Raw genomic sequence first — 21,404 nt, forward strand, 5'->3', positions numbered from 1 at the left:
TTAACCCATCAATTTTATTATGATAACAACTTAGTTAGTTCTGGCTTTCCAAAGTATTTAAAGGAGGTCACTTGGCCCGCTCATCGGTACGTCCTCACTAGGTTAAGATTAGGTATTGTACACAATTTGGTGGCCTTCCCTTGTATAAAAAAACATCCCTCTGTTTTCTGCCCATTTGCCCTGTGTACTTGTACGTCCGTATTGCTTATCTTAAACCACTTTTTTTTTAAATACTCTGTGTCGTCTGTTAATTCTGCTATGAGGCTGCTATTTGCACTTGATGAACCTGATGTGTGTTTTTTTACAGCTGTATATATCCTGAAATCTGTGGCTGCTAGGAAAAGCATGGTCTTTTCTTTTAATTACCCAATGGTCATTGCCCATGATTGATGTCCCCCTATTTTATTGTCATGTTAAACTTGTTGTGTTTTTATGTGCTTTTATGATTGTTTTTAATGATCGAATAAAGCTTTCCAAACTGAAACTGAAACTGACCTGAGTAGTGTTGTCTGTACAATGCGATACAATTTGTGAGGTCGTGGTTTTTTTTTTGTAAGGGAGACTCATTGAAAACTTTGCTGTAGACATCTTTTTAGTTCCTGTAATTCAGGACCGGTTGCAACCAATCTGATCTGGTGTTTTATTCCGCACTGTTTCTATTGGTCATCGCCTTTAAAGCTGCACAATGAGGTATCTGTGCAGACATAAACAGACATCTTCACAAGGAAGAGGCGTGTGCATGGGGCTGTCAGGTGCAGGCTGTCTGGGGGAGGCAGATGAGGGATGGAGAGGGGTACGGAGCATGTTCTCTGCTTGCAGTAGGGTGCTTGGGGTCGAGCTGTGTGCTGACATTCCTGGCTGACAGCAGGATGACATATTGAACCCACACAGATATTAAAAACGCAGAACACATGGGCGATTCTAAGCCACCTGGCTTGAAGATAGGCTACTGCAAGAGGACGGACAATAAATCAGGGGCGGCTCCTTCATTAAAGTGGAGAAGAGTCACCCCACTAAAAAAATGCCCACAAAGATCAACAAGCATTTGCAATGCAACAGGTCTCGCATTTTCGAGAGTTAAATCTATTGGCAATGTAAATGACAATGCCTTTTATTTATCTGTTTTGCTAATTAACACATGAATAAAAGGCACTGTCATTTACAATGCCAATAGCTTTAACTCTCGCAAATGCAAGACATGTTGCATTGCAAATGCTTGTTTTTAATTGCTCTCTGTGCATGTTTTTTTCATAGCAAAATTTGTATTGACTTTTTTGGTACATAATTTGAGCATGCACTTTGCGACACATTGTATGAAACAAGGGAAAAACATCTGCACTTCACCCAATAACCAAATGGCACATGTTCCGAGATGCCACCCAAGCCACCTTCAATCCAGTCCGTAATTAGCCCACCATTTACCCCATATATTTGCATGTTTCCTAGGGTACCTATGTGCAGATTATATAGGTTCCTAATATTTTGCACACCAATCTATTCCAGCTCTCCATTCTGCAATGGGGGAGGGAAGGGTGCTCCAGCAGGTTTCCAGTGGTTAGCAATCTCTCTTTTGCGATTAACTTCTCAAGCCCCATGAGTTTCTGCTCTTTCCAGGGGCTCCCAAGATCGTAGTGTATGCCCAAAAGAGCACTACCTGCCGAGGCTGAAATCTGAATCCCATTACACTCAACATGGGGCAAATGTCCTTGACCAGTATTGTGTTATGATCAGACATCCCCAGAAAATGTGAAAAAAGCCTCTTTCACGTTCTGGGCTTCTAAAGCAGGTGGGTGGAGACAGTCTATGGGCCTTGCACAGCTGCTGGGGTGTGGTAAGTGTGATGGAGGAAGCTTATATGAGTAAGATGCAGCCATGTAAAATTGCTAAGGCACGGGGTGCCATGCACACCATTCTCCAGTCGTTATCATCCAGGGAACCCAGCCACCCCTCTCAATGTGCTCTCAAACTTGACATGGTCTCGCTAATGGGTTACAAGTGCCTTGTAAATATGGGATAACCCTCTTTCGCAGGGGACCGTTGAGCACACACACGTCCAATGGATTATATTCAGGGACTCCGGCAAGGTCCTCCTGTTAGTTTAACAACAGGTGATAGTTGTAGTCGATATTGATAAAATTGGGATCTATGTATGGTGAAGTCAGTCTGGAGATCCTAAAAGGACTTCATGTAAGTACCCTCTCTTACGTTCCCCACCTGTGATATGCCAATCTGGTCCCAGCCCAGGAATGAGTGCCATGGACATTGCAGAGACAAATGTTATGTTATGTTATGTTATTCTTGCTTATATAGCGCGCGAATCACCGAGGGGCATCTCGGCGCTTTTTTCTCAGTCGCAGTCACAGGAGGCATAGCTAGACAACTAGAGCTGGTACAGATGGGCTTTTAGATGTTTCCTGAAAGATTGGTAGGAGGGGATATCTCGAAGGGTCACAGGGAGACTATTCCAATACTTAGGGGCCAAGTAAGAGAAGGCCCTACCCCCAGTTCTACTTCGTTTGATGCGAGGGACATAGAAGACACCGCGAACTGGACCTCAGTGGGCGGTTGGGCGTGTATTTTTTCAGCTTTAGTTGGAGATACAGTGGTCCGCGGTCCTGGAGAGCCGTGAAGGTCAGGCAGCAAACTTTAAAAGAGGATCTTTGCTTCACTGGGAGCCAGTGTAGGGTTTTCAGTAGAGGCAAAGATGGAGTGCCCGCCGGTTGGTTCAGAACCAGCCTAGCAGCCGTATTCTGAATGACCTGCAGTTTCCTTATGTGTGTTGCACCTACTTCAGCAAGCAGAGCGTTTCCGTAATCCAGCCGGCTAATAATTGTTGCCTGAGTCAGCGTTCTGCGATGTGTCATGGGGATAAAAGGAAGGATCTTCCGTAATAATTTTAATCTATAGAAACACGCCCCGGCTACCGAGGAAATGTGATCTTGCATTGTGAGGGTGTGGTTCAATTTGATGCCCAGATTATTCACACTCTGAGATGGCGAGGGGGGAGAGCCTAGTTGTGCTGGCCACCAATCCGGGGACCAGGATTCCTCGGCCTTACCCAACTGCATGACTTCTGTCTTGCTCGGGGGGCGTGGCTTGGACGCCAATGGCGATGGTCGCCTGAGAGCTCGGCTCCGGGACTGAGCCCGCGTTGATCCTGCAGATCGGAGTCCGCGGGGCACCCTAGTCCCCGCAAACCGATGATCGGACTGATTGGGACCTGCTGAGGCACCCGGTGGAACTCGAAAACCGGTTGATCCGACGGAAAACCGAAGTTTGGGGACCCGCGGAGTGAGACCCAAGATGGCGCCCGGACCTTCTCGACTCCTTGGCCGGGACCCTCAATCCGGAGGAGCATTGTTGGGCACGGCGCACCCTCCACCTCCTATCTCCCTATGATGTGATGGTCTGGATGTCGCTTTGATCAGAATTTGAGCACGGTGACCGATCCCGGACGGTCTGAGGACCGGACTATCGTTGACCTCGGAACACGGACGCCTGGCGGCCCTGTGTGTGGAGCCGACCCCCTGTGCCGCACCCGGCAGCACCCCGCCGAGTGACTGAACTCCATGGGCAGCACGGCGCCTTGGCGCCACAAAGTCTCCGGCGGCGTTGGTGACTCTCGTTCCAGATCCTCATCGGCCAAGCGGGCCTACCCGACCTGGCGCCGATTGTCCCCGCCTCCTCCTCAGTGCCCTCCGACGACACAGTGGTGGCGCAGCCCGAGGTTGCGGAAGACCAACAGGCCCTGGAGACGGAGATCGACGACCCTCGGCTCAACGACAGCCTGCCGAGAGGGACATAGTCGACGCCCGCACTCGGGGGTGCCTCTAACTGACTTTCCACCGTGGGACTCCAGCGCCATGGGAAAACCGAGAGGACCCAAGGGGACCACCCCAGCCGCCTCGGATTCGGAGGCGCCGGATAAAGATGATCGTGGGGACCCGGAGAGCTCTGGTGGCCCTCACTTGCAACAACAATTTGACCGGGTCCTGGAGGCGATCGCGACCATGCGCTCGGCCCTCCAGCAGGACAATGCCCAGGTTGCGACGAGCCTGGGCCTCCTTAGAGCGGACCATGGCAAGCTCTCGGATAGAGTCAAGGAAGTGGAGGGCTCAGTAAAGACCTTAGAGCCAGCGCAGAAGACCCTGGCCGCGACGATGAAGGATGCCCTATCCCGGATTGAGGCCCTGGAGCGGCGAGCGGAGGATGCGGAGGGAAGTAATAGGCGAAACAACATTCGAGTGGTGGGCCTGCCGGAAAAGATTGAAGATGGCGATATGGTGGCCTACTTGGAAGCCTGGCTCCGGGACACAGTGGCCCCGGAAGGCCTGTCCTCCTTCTACACCCTGGAGCGAGCACACAGAGTGCCAGCGAGGCCGCCGCAGCAGGGCCGCGCCCCGCGACCGGTGGTGGCACGTTTGCTGCATTTTCGGGACAGAGACCTCATCCTTAATGCCGCCAGACATAATGGCCCTTACAAGGTGGAGAATAGCCAGGTGAACATTTTCCCGGACTACACGTATGAGACCCAGCGCAGACGGTCCTCTTTCCTGGCGATCAAGCGCGAACTCTGGAGCGAGGGCATCCAATACTCGCTCCTTTTTCCCGCAAGGCTCCGCATAATCGTTGATGACAAGACTCAGTTCTTTGATTCCCCGGAGGAAGTCTGTAGCTGGCTCGAACTCTATAGGGCTGGTAAAGATGGTTTCAGCTCGTCATCTCAGCTGGCAGTAGAACCTGGACAGCGACGGCGGTCCAAAAGACTTCGGAGTCGCCGTGGCCAGACAGGCAGACCTTCGACTGTGGAGACATCGGCGGAACGGAAGTGTTGGAGATGTTGTCTACGCTGTCTGGTTCACGAGAAGGCCCCATTATCGAGGTAACGGACCCTGGAGACGAGGGGGCACCAACGGACTCGGAGGAATCGGTGACCGACAGTGTCCACATGCCGGTGATCACTCCAAACTCGGTTGAGGACATTTTGGATGGACAGGGATGACGGGGTGAGCTACTTCCATTTGGGTGGGGGTCTGCAGCGGGGGTGGCAGGGGTAGGCGATCGCTCATGAACTCCGGTGAAAATAGGGGAGGGGTGCCCTGCTCGTGACATAGCTTTTTATCTTGGGCTCACTCTAGTCTCTGTAGCCCGAGAGTCGAGGGCCCATTACCGGCGCCCAGCCCGCACCTAGCCCTTAAGGCCTTCCTGCGGTGGCGACTGCAGGATTAGTCGGGGACTGTGGGATTGTTGGGGGTATGGTTTGGATGGGAACTAGATGGTACTATTTGGGTCCTGTTCTGGGGAGGGTGGGCAGGGGTTTGTTTAGAACGGGAGTTGTTGTTTTTTGGTTGGGGAAAATGGCCGCCATCAGTGTTGGGTTGATTGTTGCTCTTTCTTTGTTGGGACCGAGGTGGAGAGACCCGGAACGAACGATATGGGACAATGGCTGATGTTGCTAATGTGAAATGCATCACTTGGAACGTACGGGGGCTTCACACTATGTCTAGACGCCACAAAGTCCACGCTTATTTAGTGTGTAGAGGGGTGCAAATGGCGCTGCTGCAGGAGACCCATCTCAACAAGGCGGATGGGGCGGCGCTACAGCGTGGGTGGAGAGGGCAGGTCTTCTATACTTCGTACTCAGCGTATGCCAGGGGGGCGCTGATTTGGATCAGGGCTGGGGTTCCATTCCAGGTTACGAAATCAGTGGTGGATCCGGAGGGTCGCTACGTGGCCATCTCAGGCACACTGGGAGGGAGGGACCTGAACGTTTGCTGTGTTTATGCGCCTAATGTGGACCAGCTTGCCTTCCTTTCCAGGTTATCGGGCTCGTTGGCCTACTTCTTCTCTGGGCCCCTCCTGCTCGGAGGGGATTTTAATTCAATAGTGGACGTGGAGGCCGACCGCTCGCACCCCCCCTCCCTGACTCTCCGGTTCGCCGTGTGGCTAAAGGTAGGAGGGAATGGCAGACGCACTGGGGGCTCACGGACATCTGGAGGGCACAGCACCCCGACACCAGGGACTACTCCTACTTCTCGGGCCTGCACGAATTGCACGTCCGACTGGACGGGTTTCTGGGCTCGGCGGAGTTGGCTTCCGCGGCGGTCCGGTCTGAATATCTGACCAGGACTATCTCAGACCATAACCCTCTCCTGCTGGACCTTCGCTGGTTTCCCGGGGTTCCCGCTGTGCCCACCTGGAAAATGCGCCCGGAGATCTTGGAGGACATAGTCTTTAAGGCGGACCTAGAGGATAAAATCTCGGAATATTTTGCGTCCAATGGGGGTACTGCGGGATCGAGGGCGCTGGAATGGGACGCCTTTAAGGTGGTGGTCAGAGGCTACTGCATTTCTAAAAAGGTGGGCATGCTGCGAATCATCCTTGATGACTTGGCTGCGGCTGATCGGAAACTCCGTGAGTTGGAACTCCGCCGCCCCGGGCGTCCTGAACTCCAGGAGCGCACGGCAGCGGCAAAGGAGGCGGTGGCGGCGGAGGTCTAGCGGTTGCGCTGCTTCGACTACAAGGCCTATACTGCTAGGTCGCTCGCGGAGGGGGATAGATTGGGCGCATTGCTAGCGTGGGTAGCTAATCCCACACGCCAGACCTCTCTAACGACATCCATGCGCACGGCGGAAGGGGCCGAAGTGCACACTCAGCCTGAGATCTTGAGTTGTTACCTGCGCTACTATGAACGCTTGTACCGCAGTTGCTCTGCCAGGGACCCCGACCTGATTGAGGACTACCTGCGACCCCTGGAGCTCCCAACGGTGGAGCCGGACGTAGCGAAAGCTCTGGGCTCCGACATCGGACTGGGTGAAATTCGCAGCGCCATTAAAAGGATGGCGAGGAATAAGACCCCGGGCCTAGACAGCCTTCCGATTGAATTTCATTCCGCCTACGCTGACCTCCTGGCACCGAGGCTGCTGATAGTTTACAGAGAGGCGAAACGGCTGGGTCGACTCCCCGGCTCGATGTGTGAGGCCTTAGTGGTTCCCCTCCTCAAACCGGGAAGGGATTCGTCCGACCCGGCGTCCTACCGTCCTTTATCAATGTTGACGGTCGATTATAAGATACTGAGCAGCATATTGGCATCGAGGCTGCTTGGTCACATGCGCTCTCTGGTACATGAGGACCAGGCCGGATTCATTCCCAAGCGAAACACGACCATGAACATCCGCAGGCTGTTCCGTTTGCTGGGAGAACCGCTCGTGGACGCCCCATGCCCGGTAGTCCTTTCGGTGGATTTGGAAAAGGCCTTTGACAGCCTGGAATGGGACTACCTGCGCAGTGTACTACGGCGGTTCGGCCTAGGAGAGGGCTTCGTCGGGTGGACTACGGTACTGTATGCCTCGGCGTCAGCCAGGCCCGCTGATCTCCTCGCAATACCCGGTAGAGAGAGGCACGAGGCAGGGTTGTTCACTGTCCCCGCTTCTCTTCGCGCTAGCGGTGGAGCCACTGGCGCTGCTGCTCCGGTCGGGGGCCCACTTTAACGGTTTGCGGACACCATCGGGCCCACATTATGTCTCGCTGTACGCTGATGACCTGTTGCTCTTCCTTGAGGACCCGATTGCTGCCTTGAATGGGGCTCCATCTGCGCTCACGGCATTTGGGGAGATCTCGGGCCTTCGGGTGAATTGGGCTAAGACCTGTCTGTTCCCGGTTCGCAGGGGAACGCCCAGCCCCGACATCAGTAGGGAGATTAGGTGGGAACCTGACTGCTTTAAGTACCTGGGGGTGTACATCTACCACGACCCGACTGACCTCCTGGATGGGAACATAGCTCGCAGCACTCGCGCGCTGCGTGGTAGCATGGACTTCTGGGCTACCCTGCCGCTCTCAGTGGCGGGGCGTATCGCTCTGCTAAAAATGGTGGCGCTCCCCCGGCTGCTATACTATTTCCGTGCGCTGCCGGTTTGGATCCCGCCGGCCACCTTTCGTCTGTTACGGTCAATGGTGGTGGGATTCCTCTGGGGTTCGGGCCGCCGGAGAGTGGCCCTCAAGACCCTGACAAGGCCGAAAGCTGAGGGTGGTCTTGCGGTGCCGGACTTCGAGAAGTATTACTTGGCAGCGCAGCTACAGACCTTCACCCAGGAGGTCGCCAGAGAGTTCCGAGGCCCAGAGACCGGGAGGGGCACAGGGATGGCTAGGCACGTTATCTCCTTCATCGCGCTGCGACAACGTCTGGCCTTGCAGGACCTGACGCTCGAAGAAAGGACGATTCGATTATGCTGGAACCGTGCCCACGCCCGGGGACAGTTGCGGCTGCCATATGCACCCGAAATACCTCTGGGTATGTTGACGGCCCTGCCTCACGGCGGTGATTGGTCACGACTAGCGGACTGGGAAGACGCGGGTCTGCAGCTGGTGGGTGACCTTTACGAAGACGGGGCGCTACTGCCCATTCAGGAGCTCATTGACCGCTTTGATGTTCCTCGTGGCGACTTTCTTTTGCACACGGCCCTGGTCCGAGCAATTCAGGCGCACTGGAAAAACGGACTGGAGGAACCTCCTACATCCCCGGTGTGCCAGTATGTTATGATGTCCGCGGGAACGGTCAAAGCGGTCACTTGCCTGTATAGCAGACTGATCAACGAGGGGTTGACCCCCCTCACCACCTTAAGAACCCGCTGGGAGGCGGACATAGGGAAGGAGATCCCCGAGACGACCTGGTCACAACTCATGAGGCGGGCCTGGAAGGGCACGCGCCACGCCCGCTTTCAATTGGTCCACTTCTATGTACTCCACAGGGCATATTTGACCCCGGCGAAGATCCAACAATACTTTGCCACGGACTCTGCGGACTGCCCCAGGTGCCGTGCGCCTGGAGCAGACCTCCTCCACATGCTGTGGTCTTGCCCGGGGTTGTCCTCCTATTGGCTCGGAGTCGGGGACACCCTGAAGAGGGTGACGGGGAGGTCCTTATCGGTTGATGCAGCGGTAGGGCTCCTACACTGGTTTCCGCATACCCCCAAAAATAAAATCTCTAGTAAATTTATCGATCTAGGGCTTCTCCTTGCTAAACGGGAGGTGACCAGGAATTGGAAGGCAAGGGTTGGTCCAACGGGGGTTCGGTGGCACAGCGAACTTTTGAAATGGGCGGCGGGGGAAAGCGCGCTGCGATACCAGTTAGCTAGGAGGCAACACAACGAGAAGGCGCAGGAGGCAGCGCTAGAATGGGAGACATTAGTGCAGGCCCTCAGGGATTATTGCGCTTCCAGCGATTCCGAAAGTGAGGATGCAGCTCGTCCCGAGTCCCGATAGACAATTGTACTTTACATGTCTGTAGCATTCCCGGGGGATTCTCCCATGGATCCTCCTACATCTATTACCATACACTGATGGCGGGGTTGGGGGGGGTTCTGCCTAGTTCATAGGGTTCTTGGGGGGGTTTTCTTTTGCTTCTTTTTGTAGGATGGTTTAGAAAAGCAGATGACGGACTATGGATCATCCGGACCGGCTTCAACCTCCTATTGGGTCCCCACTGGTAATCGCCGCCCGACCCTCGGGTTGTGGGCTGAATGGCTGTGTAACAGAATATCTTGCCGAGGGGGGATGGGATGTGTTCTACTATTTTCGATTGAACTTATAATGCTGGTCCACTTTGTAATTTTTTACTAATTCCTGCAATAAAAATATATTTCACCGTCTGGCAAATGCTACGTGGACCCTCTGTATACAGTGGCATGTGCTGCGATGTGAAATAATACTGCACTGGTCTGTGTGGACCAGGGGGGCAGCACGTGGAGGAGGCATTGTGCCAGAACTGTGGCGAAAACTGTTACCTCTGTATTTATGACGGACATCGGACGATAGGAGGCACATCGTTCAGGAGGCCTGTCTAGATTTGCAACACCACTGTAGTTTAATTCCAGGTCCATCTCTAGGGACACTGGCTTTTGCGGATCGATTCCAGGTACAGTTCCATGATAGGCAGTAGGATAACTGGATGGAGATTGCGGTATTTAGTCTGAAACCCTCACCTGGCACTGGGATCTAACCAGTGTTAAGGTCAATGAGAGCTTCACCTACCTTCTCCAGTTTTAGAGGCTGGGCTAAATCGTCTCGTTTGGAAACGGTCAGGCTGGGCATCGGCAGATCTGCGGAGATTGGCCCTCTAGGACCAGGTGTTTGCCTTTTGGTGTAAAGGAAACTGTAATTTTCTGGGAAGGCATAGGCTATCTCAGAGGCTGTTACCACCGCCCTGGACCCTTCAGTATTTCATGCAACCACTCTGTATCACATGTCTTTGGTGGCTGTCAAGGGGAGGAGTTTCCTTGATTTATCACACAACTTAAATACCAATCTAGCAGAGGCCTCCCAACACTAGCAGGCCTTGTCCTGGGAAAGCTAGAGTAAGGAAGTCCTATCCAGTACTAGTTGTCGACTCACTTGCTCAGTTTGATGACCCTGGTTATTTTTACAATGGCTGTGTCAGAGCCTATGATCTGAGCATATTTCTCCCTGGGACTTGCCTATGTGGTAGGACCGGGCAGTTCCCCTCAAAGTGGCTTTGCAGGCCTCCCACAACATCCCTGACAATTATCTGTCCTCTGGTTAGTCTCTAAGAATGCTCTCAAATTAATGAGCATGAATGGGGGAAACTGGACGTCGGATAGGAACCATGACTGGAGGTGCCACATTGGACTCCCGCCCGTCTTCCTGTCATCGAAGTGAATAGACAGGAGCTTGGTTGGAAATACTCCTCAGTGGTATATGGGTGAGCATTGTGTGTTAAAAAAATGGGGTTCGAAAGCAGCAAGAGATCAATGTGAGAGCGCAACCTGTGTGCTGCCGAAGCACAAATGTAGCCCTGGGTCCCAGGAATTCAGACCCCAAAGCATCACATAGCACACAGGCCCTTCACCCAGTTGGCCAATTGTTTTCCAGTCCTTTACATGGGCTCCGGGGGTCCAGATGGATCCATAATGTAACTTAAGATCTCCCCACCAATGATCGACTTGCTTTGGGATAGATGCAGGGTTGTTTGTGTGATTATGGTTAGTGCGGGTAAGATGTAAATACTCGAAGGTTTTTAAGGGTTCCCTTCCAGAGATCCATCGAGAAGCCCATATTTGTATATGTGGGGTGTGAGGAGCTCTTAAGAGTTCCTCTTGGGCTGGCTGGGCACTGATTGGATCCCACCACTGCCATAGGTGGGGTGAGATAGTGCTGTTGTGGGAGTGCAAAGTACAGGAGTATCGCTCTGCTCAGAGCGGAACCTGAAAGAAACAAAACATCTTAACAAACCAAATGAACCCCAGTGCCCCCCAAGTCTCTCGCTTCATACTCCACCCTGAATAGGCCGGAGTCAGAAGATTAATGCTATGAAAAGATAGAAGGTGCTCATGCGTGCAAAGCACAGCAAGCGGGGTAAGTATATAATGTTTCCAAACAAGCATCGGTCCATGACCGCGGTGTAGCAAGGGTCAAAGTAGTACAAAATCGGGGTAGTAAAGTTGCCAATGAGTTCGTATGAACGGTGACCGGAAAAATAACCTGTGAGCAAAGACCGGTATGCACGCTCAATGTCAGTTAAGCAATATCGTCGTGTCATGCAGTAGAAGGAAAGGTCACAGAGCGCGAGATAGCACAATGAAAAACGAGTGGCCAAGTGAAAAAGAGTAAAATATTCACGGGGTGACGAAACGGTGATTGATATGGAAAAATGTACATGTTATGAATAGTAACGGAGTGTTTTGTAACAAGGCTAATGGTGTCAGTGAACATGCATACAACGATTGAGTTTACGTGACCAAACTTATATAAAAGACTTGACCGTATTCTCTATGGTCTGGTAGAACACTGTAATAATAAATAATAAACTGAGCATCGTAAAGGATGGTTAGAGGAGTGTAGCCAAGATACAAATTAAACGTAGAGTTAATTGCGAAAATGCGCTTACTCGTATTAGAGAGTTGCAGGCATGTACGGTTGTTCTTACAAGATGCAGGCGCGAGAAAGTGATTTAGCGTTAGTAATTAGTAGGCGCGTACGACCGGAAGTGTAAGCTTGTCCGGACTGCCGTGGTAATGAAATAGAACAACAGACTGGTAGTCTTTAGCAAAACTGAAAATTCGAGTGCAGACTGTGCAAAAGGTATGGAGGCAAACTGAAAGTGCGCGATGCGCGTGCTGCCAGCCTCCAGGGACAGGAGATGTGCACGTCCATACTCGTGCACATCTCCTGTCCGCGCATGCCACCTCCTGTCTCCCTTCGGGACAGAAAGCGGTAGCAATAGTCTCGCTAGCAAAGCAGCTGCGCTGCGTTTGCACGCGAGACCTAAAAACAGAACACACTAGAGATGCTGATCCACCTGGGCTTGCAGCTAGCCTACTGCAAGAGGACGCACAAGGAGGAGTTATGTGCATTGTATGTGCATTGTATGTGCCAGTAAGGCTCTAATATCCATTGGACAGAGGTACTCACACATTGAAACAAGAATGCCAAATCCTATAGGTCTGGCTTTAATGTGCTGATGAATGCAAAGACGGGTATGCGCAAACACAAAAACTATTTGTTAAATCGCTGAGCAATCTGCCTCTTTCTGTGCCTCATATGCCCGTGCCCTATTCCACAACCATGTGCTGCGTGGCACCAGCACTGTAAAAGTGAGGAATAAAGAAGAGGGATCTCCATCAGCACAAGGACTAAAATAACCGGGCACAAACTTAAGGGGCATAGAATGAGACAGGGCGCACAAAGACAGAGCAGCAAAAACAGTCTTTGTGTGTCTTTGCATCTGTTAGCACATACTTGCAGATATTTTCCCAGCGGCCAAAAACTGTGGTCTGTGTCATAATTGAGGGCCACGTTGAAGCCAGCTGAGGTGGGCTGCAATTGAGCGCCAGTAGCATGAGCAGTGTTGAAAAATCAGCACAAACGGCACCATGTGTTGAGCAAGAGTCCATGGCCATTCGAGTAGATTTGCTGCTGCTCCAGTAGAAAATCTATTCGAGCGGCAGCAAATCTACTCGAGAAGCAGCACCATGACCCCAGCGTTAGAAAATGGCACTAAGGGACGCCCATTCTCACTCGCATTTCAAGAGCCTCTTGGGAAAAAATTAGTCCACATGGTGATTGGCGGAATTTGATCGGAACTCTGCGTTTCAAGAGTAACGCAGAGTCACCAAATTCTGCCGATTCCGCAGGAGGATTAAAACATTCGGCCCACCCCTAATGCTAGCGTGGTGAGGGTAGTGTATGGTGTGCATCAGGAAAGCATTACATGTATATAAAGCGAACAGAAAGTCATGAAGTTAGTTTGTGGGTCAAGTCATATCCATCCCATACCCTTGATTGCAATCATGTTGATGTGATAGAGGTGGGTGAGCCACAGAAGCCTTAAGCCAGATGCCTGACGCTGGCTCAGCTCGAGGTCCTCTCAAATCCTAGGGTCCAAAACAAACCGAGTCTTCGTGTGGCTTCTGTCTCCCACCCAGGCCCTAACCTCATGCACCAAGAATTAAAGGCAACGCATTAACTGTTGATGTAAAATGTGAGAGGGAAAGAGATATCCTTATAGTGGCTCAATCACAAAATGTAAAAACAAAAAACCTGGCTTCCCCACTAGACCAAATTGTGTATTCAGAGGCAATTGTTTCATTTCACTTTGCCTCCTTTTCTTCATTACCACATGTGAGAGCAACAGTGGCGTAACGAAACTTGAGGGGGCCCCCCTGCAAAGTACATGGAGGGGGCCCCCCATTGTCCGCGCCAGTCAAGAGTTCTCAGGCCAGCGACCTGCCATACTGCAGGGGCTCACCCCAGCCATATAAAAAGGATTCTGGTTTCTCCATTGGTCACATCCGCCCTCTCATCGGAAATTTACATACATCAGTAAATACTGCTGCTTCGCCCTCCAGCAAAGTTACATAACACTGCATCCAGTCGGCCCACCAAACACATCCTCCTACTTGATGACCCACCTTCAAGCGAAGCCCGCTCAGTTAACCACATTCAAACGCCTACCACATCCGTCATGCCTGCTACTAACGCATCCATTACACTCTACTCTCACCACTACGAAACACGCAATTATGCTTTCTGCCCACCTTTAAAACGACCCCTCGTATATCCCTATGATCCCATGACTGGCGTGCACTGCTCCCCTGTCTATCACCAACGGCAAAGACAGGAAGACTGATGACAGGTCCCCATCTAACTGCCGTCCTTCTCAATGCCACTGTGGAAGTTTAAAACATGTTAAACAATCTCTTCAACTAACCACTCCAAAACAGTTCTTGCTGCTTTTTGTTTCCACACGCCAACATTAATTTACACTATGTACCCCACTAAACCGTACCTCCTGTCAAAGGCAAACCTGATCCCATGTGTAGCACCAGTCAGCAACTACCCCACGGACAAACACCAGAGAGATTGCGTGATTCATGTAATTAAACCTATAGTAACAGAATAGCATTTCCCACCCACTGTCAGCCCAGCAAAGTCTGCAACCGCACAGCAGCCATCAATACCTGCAACATCTAAAGCACATTTCCACTTCCTTTCAATGGCAGCCCCTGATACATATACCTATGACTTCTGGGCGGCATCTACCACAGACCACAGCATTCTTTGTCTCCCTAAGACTAACCGAATGCTGTCGGTGAACACTTCTCTTCCCCCTTCTTTACTAATAACTAATGGAGGATAACGAAAAAAATATATAGTATTTTCTTATGCAAATAGCATTTGCTGCCCGCAGTCCTCACCAGATCCATACATATCAATAGTCTGCTATTGCACCATCCTGTCAACCCTATTATTATCTGGAGATGTTTTTATCCCTTCGGTGAACTGGAAAAAGCAATACCGTGCACGGAAACTAGTCCCTTTAAAAACCTTGCTACATATACAGGCTTGCAAAGCACTTACTTGTTTTACTAACTATCGTAAAGCAAACAGGTAACTCATTGTTATATTAAATAGATTGTAGAACGCGCAGCTACCCCAGCAGAGGGGCATCCGGACGCTCAAATGGAGAGACCACTAAAAAGGGCACGAGAAGCTAAGGTGACAGGAAAAAATACGTTTTTATTGCCGTACGGAACGCCAAGTAGTTTTTCAAACTGCGAATAGACAAAGGGAGAGAATTCCATAATTTGGCTGTCCGAGTGCGGAAAGCGCGCCCACCGCCCTGTACTCTCCTCACCCTCGGAACTACCGCCAAATGTTGGTCCGTAGAACGGAGTCGGAGGGAGGGAATGTAGGGTGCGATGAAGGTGGCTAGAATGCCAGGTGAAGATGAATTCAAGATTTTAAACGCGAGGCACAGGGACTTGAACTCCACAGGTCTGGCCACTGGCAGCCAATGAAGCTGGTGGATGGCAGCAGAAGTGGAGCAGGTTCTCTGGATCCCATTCTCAGATTAGAATTACTGCTTAGAAGTGTTTTAGTTAATACTGAGACCTAGGATTATTTTTTTGCACGTCTGCCAGACATTTGTTCTTCCCTGCATGGGCACACTATTAAACAATACAATTTAGCTTAACAAATTGTTCAGAAATGTACCAGAAGGTAAAGAAACAGCCCATATTATTTTTCCAAAGAAAAATGGACAATCGTCAACTTTATACCCCATGATATAAAAGCCATAGCTGGTCCAAATCCATGCCACCTAAATCTACCACACACAGCACATTTGAACAGCTCGATAAAACTCATATTTCCACTTCTCTCCATACCACATAATACCAGGTCACATAATAACTTTCCACACAACTTAATACCACTCCAAACCACATAATTACACTCCTCACAACATATTTACACTCGGCTCCAAAACACATAGTTACCCTCCACAAAATACAACTCTGCAACATGCTGCATAATGCCACTATGCACAAATATACACCACAACATACCACATAATTCCACACATCACACAATTTCAAAATTCATACCCACACAATTCATCACAGAACATAATTACACGCCACATAATACCACTTAGCACCACATAATTAACCTCCACATAATTAAGCTCTACTTCATACTGGATAAATAAAGTCCACATAAATCCAGTCTATGCCACGTAGCAACAATCCACATAACTACACTTCACACCATGCCTCATAATACCACTCAACATAATTTTCACTCAACACCACACACTTCCACCTCGTCACAATTCAACTCTACAAATTTCCATTCCATATCACATAATTCAACAACAAACTACATAATTCAAACCAACAACACAATTTCTCAACATACCACATGCATCCAATCTACTCCACAAAAATCCACATCATGCTCCAATATTTAATAGCACACCACATAAGTCAAATCCACTACATACCACTCCACAACACAAAAAACCATTCCAGATAATCCCACTCCAGGACACACAATCCCAAACAGAAAATGCATAGGTAAAATACAGTGTCCTTTGCAACGTCAATAGCTCTAACTCTCACAAATGCGAGACCAATTGCATTGCAAATGCTTACTTACCTTCCAATGTGTCCCAGCAGATCCTGTTCCAGGAGCTGCAAACATTTGCCTGTCCCTGTCAGCATTTTGCTGCCTCATCGGAGGCGCATCATCCCATAACACAATGCAAAGCAATACTCTACAAAAACATGCAAATAGGCTTGGTTCCTTCTACTGTTTTATATTCTCAGATCATAAACTATCTCGAAAAGACTCCTCCCAATATATTCCCAAAAGCCTGCATCAACAACTGACCTTCAGTTAAAGTTATTTACCTCTCCTTACTGTCCACCCTCATCTTCCCTTAAGGTTCATGTCTGCCTGACACATTTTCTCCTCCTCTATCTATTCCAATTGTCACATCTCATTTCACAGCTCACACTCTCGATCTTTAAAATCATATCCCTACAACCTAAAAATACTTACTCTCCTCTAGACTATCTATACTCGTCACAAAGCATTTCTATGCCTCGTTCAGGGGGTAGTAAGTGCAATTTCAATGCAAACACAAAAAATAAAAAAAGACAGTACCATCAAACATATATTTTTCTTTCTTTTTTTTTGTAGAGTTTTATATAGCGCGAACTAGACCCGAACCGAATCAGGTATCAGGGCGCTTTACATAGCACCAGTTACTTTACATGAGGGTACAAATTACTTCAGGATGCACACTTCCAACAAACTTTCCATATCCAACTGAAATTCGTCGTGCATGGCGAATAGATGTTTTACAACTTTCAGTTGGAACTTAATGGAGGCTTGACTTTCTTTTTACAGAGCTGGCGACAAAGATCATCGCCCAGATAGACCGATGACTTTTAATAGTATGCATGTTCCATTTCTGAGAGAACTTTATCTCAGTGGCATGTTTCTTTTTCCAGAGATAAGGAAGTAATCTCACTCTACTCAAAATTGAAATGCTTCCGTTCTTAGCGCTCAAATCATTGATAGTGGAAAGTTAAAACAAATAGGGTTGTACCACTGCTCCTACTTCCAGCGACCACTACGAGTACCTTATTATGCAAGTGAAGACAAAACAGAGAAAACCATGTCATGCGTGAGCTTTGTACAGTGTGCGATTACAGTGACTATTCTTTTATGAGAAAGAGATGGAAAAGTTTGGGTCTCATAACAGATTGCATAACAAACAAACCTGGTTTCCATCCAGATTTAAATGAACACCGTCAGGAAATGAGTTGCACCTTTTGTGCCATTCACATGGCAGGCAAGTTTAAAAAGGTTAAACTGGGGGAATATGGTGTAGAAAGCAACTTTAACTGGGTAGACAGATTTTCCGAAAACGGGACATACATGCGTCTGGTCGGTCATACATTAGCCATACGAATTACACCTGAGGTGATGCAATACCTAAACAACACTGTTATCTACACAAAGCTGAGCGGGTATAAGTAAGAGGTAAAAAAAGAAAAAATACAATAGAATTATTTATTTAGCTATGCAAGATGCTGCACTGACCGCTACTGTGCGCTTTAACACTCCAGAAATTAACACATACGAAGAAGAGCAATTAATACCAGAGCTCCTTCCAAATCAACTGGTAAAGACTCGAGAGGCTGCTAGCCGAGGAGCTCTTTTCACAGTTGTCCTCACACACTGAAGCACTTAGACCTAGAGGTGGGCGGGCCACTTATAGCATGGGCTCTGGGTCAGCTCCAGGTTCTCATGGAACCTCGAGCCCAAACAAGCCAAGTTTTCACGTGGTTCTGTCTGCCACCTACGCTCTACTGTAGCTCACAAAGTTAAAAACAAAGCACCAACAGTTGTGTTATCCCCTTCCATGCTGATGACGGCCCTCTGGCCATCATGCATCACAGTGCTCGTGTGCTGATGACAGCAGTGGGTCATGAACCAGCCCACTCATTAGAAGTGCCGCAAAGGCGCAGAATCGCGGCCGCGCCCAAGGGGTTAAAAAAAGACAGATATCCCTTTAGTGGTTGACTTGTACAAAGTGAAACCAGAAAGCCCAGGAGGAATCTCAACTTCCCCACTTAACCACACTGTATTCTTAGGCAAATATTTTGCATCAGCCCCCTTTCTTCATTACCTCTCAATATAAACCTATAATGTAACTTTTTAATGTCAAACCTGTCGCATGTCAAAGGAATGTCCTATTTTAATTTTGAAGAGAATGTACTATATTTTGAATGACGGTAACATTTCCAGGGCTCGGCTGGTGCAAGGGCTCTAAGAGCCAACCCAGACCCTTGGGAGCAGATCTAAAAGAAAGTGCTGCAGCGGGCACCGCAAGACTTTTGGCTGCGCCAAGCTCCAGCACTTTCAGAGCACAGGAATGCGACATATTTACAAGAATATGTCGCATTCCTGTGCTCTCCCCTGCGCCGGCACACAAACAGATGCCATGCGCCGGCACATGCACCCTTGCACCATGGTGCAAGGATGCCTGCACCATGGGGAGATTGTTTTTGTGCAGGAAGGGGCACCTTCCTGCACAAAAACAATCACGAAAGGCGTTTTCCTCTTTCAATGCGTGCTGTAGAATGCAGCATGCATTGAAAGAGGAAAAAATGAGGAGAAAATAAAACATTTCTCCTCTTGCACCTCCCTACGACACCTCAAGGATGGCGTAGCATTCAGACGCATCTCCAGATTTACGATTTCTCGTAAATCTGGAGATGTGTCTTGTTCCATGGGTGTTGCTTGGGAACACCCACAGCAACACCCATGGAACGCCCATTCAACGCAAAGTGCTGCGTGTGAAGGGGCCGTATTTACAAGGAGAGGAAAAGTCACGCAGGGTGGCTTTTCCTCTCCTTGTAAATATGGAGGAGCCCCCTGCGCCACCAGTACATCACGAAAAGTGACGTAGTGGTGGCGCAGGGGGCTGTACTGGTGGCGCAGGGGGCTTGTAAATCTGCCCCTTGGACTCTTCCCTCTTAATTTGTTGGTGTGCCACTGCCCACCTCTACTAAGACTCTGGAACGTCGAAGATGGACCCACTGGCTCCAACACACATCATCCACAGGCATAGAAACATCATTTTAAGGTCTGGAAACACCCTCCCATCCCATGAGCCTGTTAACTTTATTTATTGATTTATTTAATGCGATTTTATATAGCGCGAACATTACCCGAAGGTGTCAGGGCTCTTTACATAAAAACCAGTTGATCATAAGCTCATAAACTCATAAGCATTGATACAGGATAACTGTATTGTCCTTTTGATGTATGTACGTTTATTGAAACCATCAAGGGAATAAATCAATCCATTGAATAAACAAGAATAAGGATTCCCTGATGTCTCTTTGCTTGACGTTTGGAATGAGAGAGCCACTGGGACAGCAGGTATTTTTGTTAGTTCTGCAGTATGCTTTCGTGATGCCCCATTTGAAGCATGCAGTAAGTGCAAATGACAAGTTAAATTTCACAAGACTTTTGAAGTATCTGAAATGCTGTCGTGATATGATACCAAAATGGACATCTGGGGTTGATAAAGAGAGTTTTCTAATTTGGGAGGAGATGGTACCCTAGCCTGTTCCAACTGAGAGTAAATAGATTAACAGACAATAGATCTGTCTGCAGCAAATTCTTACGTAGGCACGTGTTTCCCGCCACAAAAGGTAGCCACCAGTCACCGTACCTTAGTGCACTTCCACAGCTTTCATTTTTTATAAACTAATGTATTCACTGTTTCTTCCTTTGTCACCTTTCAGTTGATGTCTCAACATTTCAATCCTTGCAAGAACTCTTAACAATTAATAAAAATGTTCCAAATTTTGAAATAAAACAAGCATTGGCATTGACAATGGGTCTGGTGTATGAATAAAGGTGCCTTAACTGCACTGTACATGAAACCATCTGGTGGGGCCTTAGTCGGGATCCCCGGCCTCACAAAAGCTCATCAGTTCTGACAAAATCTAAACACCTCGTGGCAGCAGCATGTGGCAGTTCACCACTGTTGACCGAGAGGATAAGGACAGAGCGTGTTTCAGTCACTCACCAAAAGAACAGCTTGGAGCAGAAGTTGGCGTCTGTAGGGGGTTGAGTTTCTCGTCCCTGGCCGTGGCTTCCATACTTCATGCTCCTTTAGCAAGAGCAGGCAGCCGGGTCTGCTGTAGTGCACCAAGCAGCGAAGGTTCACTTCACACACAACTAGCCCGGGACTGGAGAGGCACCGAGACAGCCCCCACTTCCTGTCTAAATGCTCTGAGATAATGATGTCAGGTCTCAGAGGCCGTGCCTGTGATGAAAGCTCATTCTGGGGCCCCCACCCCCTTCCTCCTTCCGGGCCTGGCTCTGACTGAAGAGAAACAATGTCAGTTGAAACATTGTTTCTCTTCAGGCAGAGGGAGGGGGCGAGGGGCTCGGAGCAGGCTGCAGACAGCCGACAGCCTGCACCTGCTTCAGAGCCTCACAGAGCTGATCTCCACTGAGGAGCTGGGGGGCCCCCTTCACCTACTCAAGGCTGAGGGCCCCCCCCCCCCCCCCCCCCACTGCGGGGTCTGCAGGGGTGTTTGTTACGCCCCTGGAGAGCAACCTGAAAAACACAATCTCATGGAGCATGCAGTAAAAATCTTCTCTTGTGTTTGATTTAATAAACAATAACATTGTTCTAGCATTACAATAATCTAGGCCACCTAGAGGGTGCACATGACAAATTACTTGCCTATTGGTTCACTAATGGCATTGTTGGCAGGTTTGAAAACTATCACTGCTAATAAATGCATTCAATGCAGTAATATAATCTGATGTCCTCAGGTGAAATGTTTCTGCGTGTTTATAAAATACATTTTGTTTTAGTTTTGAAGAGAGTTCATCATATGTTTACATGTTTGTTGCACGATGTCTTTTAAAATGAACTTGTTACGAAAGGTAAGTGTTGCAGACAGTTTCTTTGCTTCTTTTCCTTTACTTTAGTTAACATGTAATAAACACTTAACAGCTTTCTGAATGTGGATACTCTGTACTTTGACTATCCCTGTGTTAGCACC

General features: G+C 49.2%; 1 protein-coding gene across 2 annotated transcripts in view; it reads right to left on the reverse strand.

The window, feature by feature from the left end:
• TBXAS1 (thromboxane A synthase 1) overlaps positions 1 to 20,436 on the reverse strand; it is a 542,795-nt gene extending 522,359 nt beyond the window's left edge. For both annotated transcript variants that reach the window (XM_086952948.1, XM_086952950.1), the window contains exon 1: positions 20,414 to 20,436. The gene's annotated coding sequence lies outside the window, so the exon portion shown is untranslated. The remainder of the gene's footprint in view (positions 1 to 20,413) is intronic.
• Positions 20,437 to 21,404: the final 968 nt, after the last annotated feature.

This window comes from Lissotriton vulgaris, chromosome 1_2, assembly GCF_964263255.1.
Source record: "Lissotriton vulgaris chromosome 1_2, aLisVul1.2, whole genome shotgun sequence".
NCBI lineage: Eukaryota > Metazoa > Chordata > Amphibia > Caudata > Salamandridae > Lissotriton > Lissotriton vulgaris.